This window comes from Bison bison, unplaced genomic scaffold (genome assembly GCF_000754665.1).
Source record: "Bison bison bison isolate TAMUID 2011002044 unplaced genomic scaffold, Bison_UMD1.0 scf7180017864177, whole genome shotgun sequence".
NCBI lineage: Eukaryota > Metazoa > Chordata > Mammalia > Artiodactyla > Bovidae > Bison > Bison bison.
The window spans coordinates 1,227,034-1,235,693 of record NW_011494749.1 but is presented as its reverse complement, the minus strand read 5'-3'; the positions used below and the strand labels follow the sequence as shown (position 1 = coordinate 1,235,693).

The following is an 8,660-nucleotide window of genomic DNA, read 5'->3' as shown; positions in this document are numbered from 1 at the left end:
ACAGGTGGAGCCTGGTAAGAAACCCTCCCTCCCTCCCTAGCTGCCCCAGATTGTGTGAGCTGCAGGACGGGGAGGGGCCTGTTCAGGAGAAGCAAATCCAGAGGGAAACCAGTTACCTAGTGAGTAGAGGCCCAAGTAGAGATCCCCTTGCCTTTTTCGTCCTTCTCATCCCTTACTCTTCTCACCTCTCAAAACCCTGCTGAAAACTAGCTGGTTTCCAGGGCCCTGCTGAGAGGAAGGGAGAGAAGATTCTGGAAGCAGAGGAAGACATTCTAGAGCCTGCCCTTTAGAGCAAATAGCCTGAACTGGGAGGAGGGAGGGGGATGGCTGACTATCCAAAAGATGAGGAAGAGAAACCATGGTTTCGGGGAGGAAGAGCTCAGGGACAGAGCCGGAGCCTGAAGGATGGAGAGTGTGGGGGAGCAAGCAAGAGGATGAGTGTCGGGGAGCAAGCAGTTGGCACGGCTGGAAGAAAGGCCTGGAGCGGCTGGAGGGGAGCAGTCAGGTGGCAAATGAGGGACCACAGACACAGGAGCAGTAGGAGTAAAGGTTTGAATGGTAGGGTCGGATGACCTCAGGAATTGTGGTGAGGCTACATAGATGGCTCTGGAGTTTTATTTGGTCAGAGATGAGGAGTACAGCCAAAGCACCTGGAGGTAGGTGCCTCACAGACAAGAGAGGGGCTTCCCTGATGGCTCAGCTGGTAAAGAATCTGTTTGCAATGCAGGAGACACAGGAGACTCGGGTTTGATCCCTGGGTGGGGAAGATCCCCTGGAGGAGGAAATGGCGACTTACTCCAGTATTCTTGCCTGGAAAATCCCACTGACAGAGGAGTCTGGTGGTTGCAGTCCATGGGGTCTCAGAGTCAGACATGACTGAGCACAAGGCACATGCTGAGGCATCATTGCCATTGTCTTTGCCTTTCTCATGTACTGTGCTGTAGACAAGACAGGTGCTGGGCGCTGTGGGATGCTGCGTTCACACCCCCTGGGAGCAGAGAGGGGAAGGGCAAGTCTCTTTGGATGGGGTCCCCACCTCCCTGACCATCTCACAGCCGGGCCCTGGCTGTGTTGACACACATGCCCTCCCCCAGCCTCGGAGGCTGAGATGTGGCATTGTTCAGCTGGAAGTGAGTCACAGAGCTTTTCCTTCCTTCTCTTCCTCTCCACTCTGCTTGCCCGGCACCTTACAGAGTCTCTCTCTTTCTCACACTCACGCACATGCACCCACAAACTCAACCACACACATGCAACTGCCTTTCAGAATCCATGAACTGTAAATAAGTGGTTATCAGCATAAATACCTCCATCCAGCACCGGGGGAGGGGAGGAGCGCGGCTCAGAGAGCTGTGTGTCTACGTGCATCTGCGTGGATGCGTCTGTGTGTCTACGTGCATCTGCGTGGATGCGTCTGTGTGTCTACGTGCATCTGCGTGGATGCGTCTGTGTGTGTGCCCACAAGTGTTCTAGAGTCTCTGACGTGCTGGGTCTCTGTGTGAGTTCACTTGTATGACTGAGATCAGGAGGGGACGTCTGTGACGGGAGCTGTAGCACATACGTGGGTCTGTGAGGTTGTGGTCCAAATAAAGTTTCTATGGGTGCAGGGTTGGGGTGGGGGTGGGTGCTGTGCGCTCATTGCTGCTGGGAGAGGCATAGGAGTATGTGTTGTGTGTCTATTCCCAGGCGACTCACCAGTAAAGAATCTGCCTACAACGTAGGAGACGGGGAGTTTGATCCCTGGGTTGCGACGATCCCCTGAAGGAGGAATGGCAACCCACTCCAGTATTCTTGCCTGGGAAATCCCATGAACAGAGGAGTTTGGCAAGCTACAGTCTGTGGGGTGGCAAAGAGTGACACGACTAGGTGACTGAGCATGTACACACGCACCCTAGAGGCATGCTGTGAGTGCCTGAGAAGCGTCTGCACGGATATCTGAGTCGTGGAGGAAGTGGGTGCCGGGCGGAGAAATCCTTTCTGTCTGTGTTTGTGCAGGCATTGGGGGTGTCTGTGTCTGGGCCGCCAGCCCAGCCTCTGACTCTGCAGGATGTGAAATAGTGGGTTTGTGACCAAGGCCAGTGATGCTGCCCCCATTCATACCTCCCTCAGCCTGGAGAGAGGGTCAGAGATAAACCAAGTCAGCGCTAGTGGCCATGGTCAGAGCAGTGTCACATTCACAGGGGTTTTCAGGAGACAGGGAAAGGAAGGCAGGGCCTTGTTCTCTCTATCCCCAGGGGTCACCCACTCTGCAGAGTCCAGCAGAGAGAACACAGGGCACCACCACCACCACCAGGCAGCTCTCTGTTCAGGCACCACAGGAAGGGCGCCCCTCCACCAGCATGTGGGTCTCTCCCCCACTGTGAGGCCCCCGCCTGACCCTGCTCCCAGCCAGACTGCAAACCCCAGAACGCTGGGCCTCTTCTCCTCAGTCTTTCCATATATAAAAGGAAGCCAAGGAATCCTACTGATAGGGGCTACCCGCACCTGGCTAAGCCTGAAGTCACGTGCACAGGGAACAAAGCTCAGCAACCTGCTCCCTTCCCCACCTCCTGCTGGACTCCGGAGAGATGGTTCAGTCAGACCTTCCCTTTGGGGGCAGGTCCATGGGCCAACTCTAGGGGGCGCTGCCAGGCAGCCGGCTTAGGCCTGCACCTGTCAATGGATTAAACGGTCAAAAGGCCTGGGAGGGGGAGAGGGGCTTGAAGATCTGTGTGAATGGGGGACGGAAGTTCAGTGGGGCCTGAAGAGAGTTTGTCTGGGAGATGTGTGATTTCTGTCGCCAGCTGGTTGCAGGAAGAGCGCGCGGGGGTGGGGCGGGGTGGCCTGCTCGGGGAAGGCCCTCCGAGAATTCAGTCCCAGGCTCTCAAGGACTGCGCTCCATGGAGGGGATGGTCAGGTTGTCCCTGAATGCTTAAGACCCCACTCTTCAGGGCTTCCATGGCAGTCCAGCGGTTAAGGGGGACGAAGGTTTGATCCCTCGTCGGGGAACTAAGATCCCGCATGCTGTGCCGTGTCACGGGAGGGGGAACTGGGGAGGTGTGAAATCTAGTAAAAAAAAAACCAAACAAACAAAAAAACAAACACTCCTCAAGGGATTTGGGGGAGAGGGGGATGTGGAATAGTTGGAGTCTGCCTGCTTTCCCTCTTCTCAGGTCTCACCAAGGCATGGCCCTCCCAAAGAACCCCTCAAGGAGATGAAAGTCCCCCACCTCAGCCGCAGGAGGTGGCAGCAGTCAGGGTGAGAGGACTGTCCCCCAAGACGGGACCTGGAAGGAATGGGCTGTGGCCGCCCTCTCCTCTCCTAGGACGCACCCCCTGATTGCCCCTCAAACCCTGGCAGAGCCGCGCCCCTCCGCCCCCACTGACCAGGCTCCCTGCAGTGCCAGCCTTGCCAGGGGAGGAGGCTCCAGGGTCAATTCGGAATTCTGGGGGGTGGTCCCTGTCCGCGGAGGTGTTGCCTTCCTCCAGCACTGCCCATCCATAAAGGACGTTTGTGCCCGGGCAACACCGCCCACCTGGGGCTGGGGGGCAGGGGCTGCTGCGAACACAGCGCCACAGTGAAAGCGGGACAAACGCGCCTGTGTCCGCCCTGGCCGAGGTGCCGGAGGAAGCGCGGTCCGGCCGAAGTGTTAATGGGCCTCCTTCCTGCCCTGCCCAAGCCAGCTCCCCGGCTGCTCATCCCCGCTCCCCCAAACGCCTGCTTCCGCTCAAGGCCCGGCACGCCCCCTCCCGTCCCTGGCCGCAGCTCTGTCCTACTTTGACAAACATCCCTCTCAGCCTTTTGAGTTTATGGCTTTTTCGTGTGCCTTCCCTTCATGTGGTCGGAAACCCAGGCGCTGGCCCCCAGAGTAGAGGCCAGACCTGGGGTGGAGGAGGCCTGGAGGCCTGGCCAAGCCATGAGAGGGGAGACTGGAATCCCGCCTCAGGTAGATAAGGGCCAGGCAGGGAATAGTGCAGGAAGGGCATGCTCCCAGCTCTGTCCCCAGGGGGACAGATGGGGGAAGCCCAGGAGACCATTCTCAAAGGGGTCAGCACCAGCCCACGTGATGGCCAGCAGCCATTGCAAGAAGGTAAGCAGGGGTACTTGTGGATTTGTTTTTGTTTTAAAATGAAATGTTTATTAAGCACTGACTGGGCCTTGTGCCAAGTCCATGAATTGATTATCTCATTGAATCCTCAAGAAAAGTCAACATTACCATGACTCTCATTTTTACAGATGATAAAATTGGGGCCCACAGATGTTAAGTGCCATGTGCCCAGGTCACAGCTTATTGGTAGCAGAACGAGGACGCCCAGGCAGCGTCCAAGCCCAGGCAGCAACCATGTGTTGGAGAAAAGCCACCACACTGTTTGCATTTTTGTCAGTTACTCCTGAGCTTCTGTATCATCTGGGCCTGAGATTGACTGTTAGGGTGTCCCTGAGTCCCTGGGTCAGCCCCAGGAGGGCCAAGAAGGAACCCGTCATTCCCCAGGCTCCCTGTGCCCTTATAGACTAGGGGGTACCATGTGAGCCTCAAGCTCCCACAGGTATTGGCACCATCTACAAGTTGACATCTTCCCATAAGGAGACATAGTTTCACATGTATGTAGAAACTGTTGGATAAAACCCATACTCATTTAGAAGTGTTAATGAATGCATATTTGTTTATGATCATTTGTATTTTTTCTCAATCAAAGGATTTTTTAAAGTATGACTGCTATCACGTGAAGCAGGGAGCCGGTCTGCAAAATGTTTCGATTCTCTAAAAGAGTGTTTATTTAAAAAAAAAAAAAAGTTCCGAAACCACTTTACAGACTAAGACACCCATGCCCTGAGAGGTAGCACATCCTGGCCAAGTTTCAGACCAAACAGGGGACCCAGAGAGGGTACTAGAAGTGGGGTGGGGCTCCCTTTCTGTCTGGTCAGGGCAGCCCCCAAGAACTCATCACAGAAGGGAGCCTGCCCAGGGCTGCAGGGGTAGACTCTGGGGAATACAACCCCGTGGGGCTTGGAGCTTGAGGGACAAAGGGGCTAGGAGAAATTCGGGGGCTTCACTGTCTCCCAGAGGGTGGGGACAATTCTAGGAACCAGGAGTACCAGCCTTACCTGTTGTTTCTTCTAGGAGCCTTTTCATAAGGCCGGCACTGCAGGTCCTTCGGCCCAAAGCCAGCTTTGTGTGACTAGAAGGAAGATGGGGAAGGGGGCTTTCAATGGGCAAATTCCCCCTACTCCGCACTACTGGGCCAAAGGGACAGACCACCCCCTTTTCCCCAAAGGAAGGAAGCAAAGGAAAGACATTTCTGGAGCAGTCTGTGTTTTTACAGGTTAGGATTTTCTTTTGTTTTTAACCTCAGCAATCCTATAAAGCAGATCCCACAACTCCTATTTTGACAGATGTACCTCTGAGAGGTGAAAAGCTATTTAAAGGCAGAGCCAGCACCTAAACTTGACCCCACACTGTGGGGCCTGATCTACGTTCTGGGCGGGTGGGGGTGGCCTCGAAGCTGCCAGAAGGAAGGGGAAGGGGAGTGAGAGGGGGAAGGTGAGGCCCAGCCCCCACATCCCCTGCCCCAGCGAACATCCTCTCTGCCTGCCTTTGTTCACAAAACCGAAAAAGTGATGATGGTTTTCCTTCCTCTCTTTAAGAAAACAACAGAATCAAAACAAACAGAGAAGGGGAACTCCCTTCTGTAGCTTTTGCCAGAAATAAAAGGAAGAAATAGTTCCAGTCCAGCCTTAGGCCTGCTACCCGGACAAGGTGTAGGAGGGGAAGAGAGAATAGCCCCCTCAAAAACCCAAGCTTCAGCACCCCCGCCTCCTGGTCCTTATCCAACCCTTCCCCCACTGGTCATCTCACCACCCAAGATCACACACACACTGACACAACAGAGGCAGCTGAAACTTCGCAGAGGGCTTTAGTAAATTGTAAAGAAAGGCAAAAAGGAAATAAAAACACCCCCTCCCTAAAGTACAAACCAGCACTGGCCACCTCCCATGGCCACTTCCCACTCAGGGCTCCCAGGCCCTGCCCCATTTCTCTTTTCTGAGCTGACTTCTCTGAAGTCTCCGTAGAGCAGGGATACCTCACAAGATTCCGTTCTTCCTATAATCAACTTGCCTGTACCTTGGTGGCCACAACAATCAAAGTCTGGAGTAGCCTTCAGTTCCTGGTACTGAAGGACACCCATCCTTACCCTAGCCTGAGCCCTCCCATTCATCCCCTAGTTCAGCTTGCAGTTCCAGATATCTTGTGCTGATTGGCTCATCTGGGGTGACTGACAGCTTCAGAGGTCTGCCCCCTGCATACAAGGTGGCCTTAAAGGCTCAGCAGTGTCATCCTCACTGAGGGACTTGATCTCACAGAATTGGCCCATCAGTCAGTTTCACTCTTTGACAGCAACTCTGGGACCAAAAGTGCCTTTTGAAAACTGTTTGGATAGATTAAGGAGTTGTGATCTAGTTTCAAGGTCAGAGGGTAGTTGGAGAGCAGCTTTTCCTCATTGGACTCACTAGTCTCAGCAAGTACTAAATGAGTACTTAGTATTGTACTCCATACGGTACTTGGTCCTATGGAAAGTGTAAGGGGACAGATGAGTCTCGGGATCTCCTGGAGACCTGAGAGAGATGGTGGTAGGGAGAGGATTGTGCCTAAACCATTAGAGAAGTGTCTAAATGGAAACTCATCTCCTCTTGAAGATGTGTGAGGGTAGGAGGAAGAACACAGGTAACACTGCTAACTCTTTGGGAATTATTGCACCACAGGATTCTGGGCTCCCTCTTGTTTCCCAGGGCTGACGAGGCCTGCGTTTAGTAGGTGTTCAGTTTGTGTCTGTTGGACAAACAGCCGCTGTTTGAGCTTCACTGACATTGGAGAGTCAGAGGAGGTCAAGCAAAGAAGACTTTCCTGAGGATGAGCCCAGGGCAGGGCTAAGGCCAGACTTTCTACCTCTGTAAGTGTTGGCTTTCCTCAGTTCCCGCTGGTCCTCCTCAGCCTTCATCCTTTGTCACCTGGACATTAAGGCTGCATTCTTCCTTTGCTTTGTGCCTTTAATACATCCTCCAAGTGGCCTCTGGAGCTATGATGCCAAAACACAGTTGTGTCATGCCTTCCTGACCGCCAAAGCTTTTGCCAGTTGTGCTTGCCCACCAAACAGAGTCTATGACAGCTTCCTCTCTCCCCCAGGCTGCAGTGAGCACAGTGGTTGGGGGCTCAGGCTCCACAGTCAGGCCCCTGGGTTTAGATTCTGGCTCTACCCCCTTACCAAGTGGTGACCCAGGACAAGTTACTGATACTTTCCAAGCCTCTGTTTCCTCTGTATAAGATGGGGATGCCAACAGTATCCATTCGTAGGGGTTGGGTGAGGGTTAAATGAGATATATCCTACGTAGAGATACACAGTCGAGCCCCCAACACTTGATGGCATTCCTCAGAATTCCCAGGAGGACTCTTTGTCTTCCCACTGACACAGGAAGATTCTGGAAGGCAGGCACCATTGTTCTGTATCTTTCCTAGGTCCTAGCTGTTGTTCCATTGTAGGAGTTCAGTAATGCTTGTAGGCCAGGGTGTAGAGCTTAGAAAGTGAGCCCAGAGCTGGCAGATTTGATTTCTCTCTAGCCCAGAACACCCTCCTCTGCCATCCCTGGCCCTAGCACACTCCTGCTCCGTCTTTAAGACCTACTCTGTCTTGCCTCCTCCAAGAAGCCTTCCCTGGTTCTCATGTCGGGTCAGGCCCCTCTGTGTCCCTGCTGCAAGCACAGTAGATATGTCCTGATTAACACACTATTATAGAGCAGTTCTTGGTTTAGGCGACTGGCTTCCAAGAGACTGTGCCCCATCTCACCCCCTGCCAAGTCTGGCTCAACAGCAGTCCAACGTTTTGATGAATAAATTGATGGATTTATTCTGTGACCTTGAACAAATCCCCTCTGTCCCATTCTAACAAGGGGAAAGCACTGTCTTTCTTGGATAAGTAGGAGGGAGGAGCCCTGAGGTAGAAGGGGCAGGGCCAGGAGAGGAATGGAAGAGCTTGTGGCTAAATGGGATCCCTCAGGGGCAACCATGCTGGCTTAAGCAGTGACAGCTAGAGTAGAGAGTTGCCCCATATCCTGATGAGCCCCAGGTGAAGGGCTCTCCCCACATGAGGATGGAAGAGCAGGGTCCCTTGGCAAGGCCAACTGAAAAAAAGGAGGTCTCTGTTTTCAGGCTCTTCCCGTTCAGTAATGTGGCTCCCAAGAGCCCCCCACAGGATCTGCCCACCCTCCCTCCCAGCCATCAGCACAGCTGTGACCTTGAACTGGTCACCACTCATCCCTGGACTTCCAAGTTCTCTTCTCTCCTGCCCAGGGCTTAAGGTGCCACCATGGGCCAGTGCCTGGGCAGGAGGCCAGGGATGGACTCCTGGCTGGCTGACCACTCCCCAGTGGGGTGTTGGCCTCAGCAGGCAGGTTTCAGCTTTCAGAGTGTTTTCCTGTCTAGGGCACTTTCTATTTTTCAATACTTTTCCTAACTCATCCAAACAAGAAAAAAGGAAACTGGTGAACCTTCTAAGGGCTAGGAGGGTTGGGGGTAGGCAGAATTTACCCTGGTAAAAGCCAGAGGCAGGGCTAGGGGCCCCTCTACCCCCATCCCCCCATCGCCCCACTCCCCTCCCTGCCAGGCTGACTCATTGTTTTGCAACAAACA

At 53.8% G+C, this 8,660-nt stretch overlaps 1 long non-coding RNA gene across 1 annotated transcript in view; it reads right to left on the bottom strand.

Annotated features, from left to right (window-relative positions):
• Nucleotides 1-8,225, bottom strand: part of LOC104990302 — a 25,364-nt gene extending 17,139 nt beyond the window's left edge. The window contains exon 1 of the long non-coding RNA XR_825498.1: nt 5,084-8,225. This is a non-coding gene — a long non-coding RNA (uncharacterized LOC104990302). The remainder of the gene's footprint in view (nt 1-5,083) is intronic.
• Between the last annotated feature and the right edge of the window lie 435 nt (nt 8,226-8,660).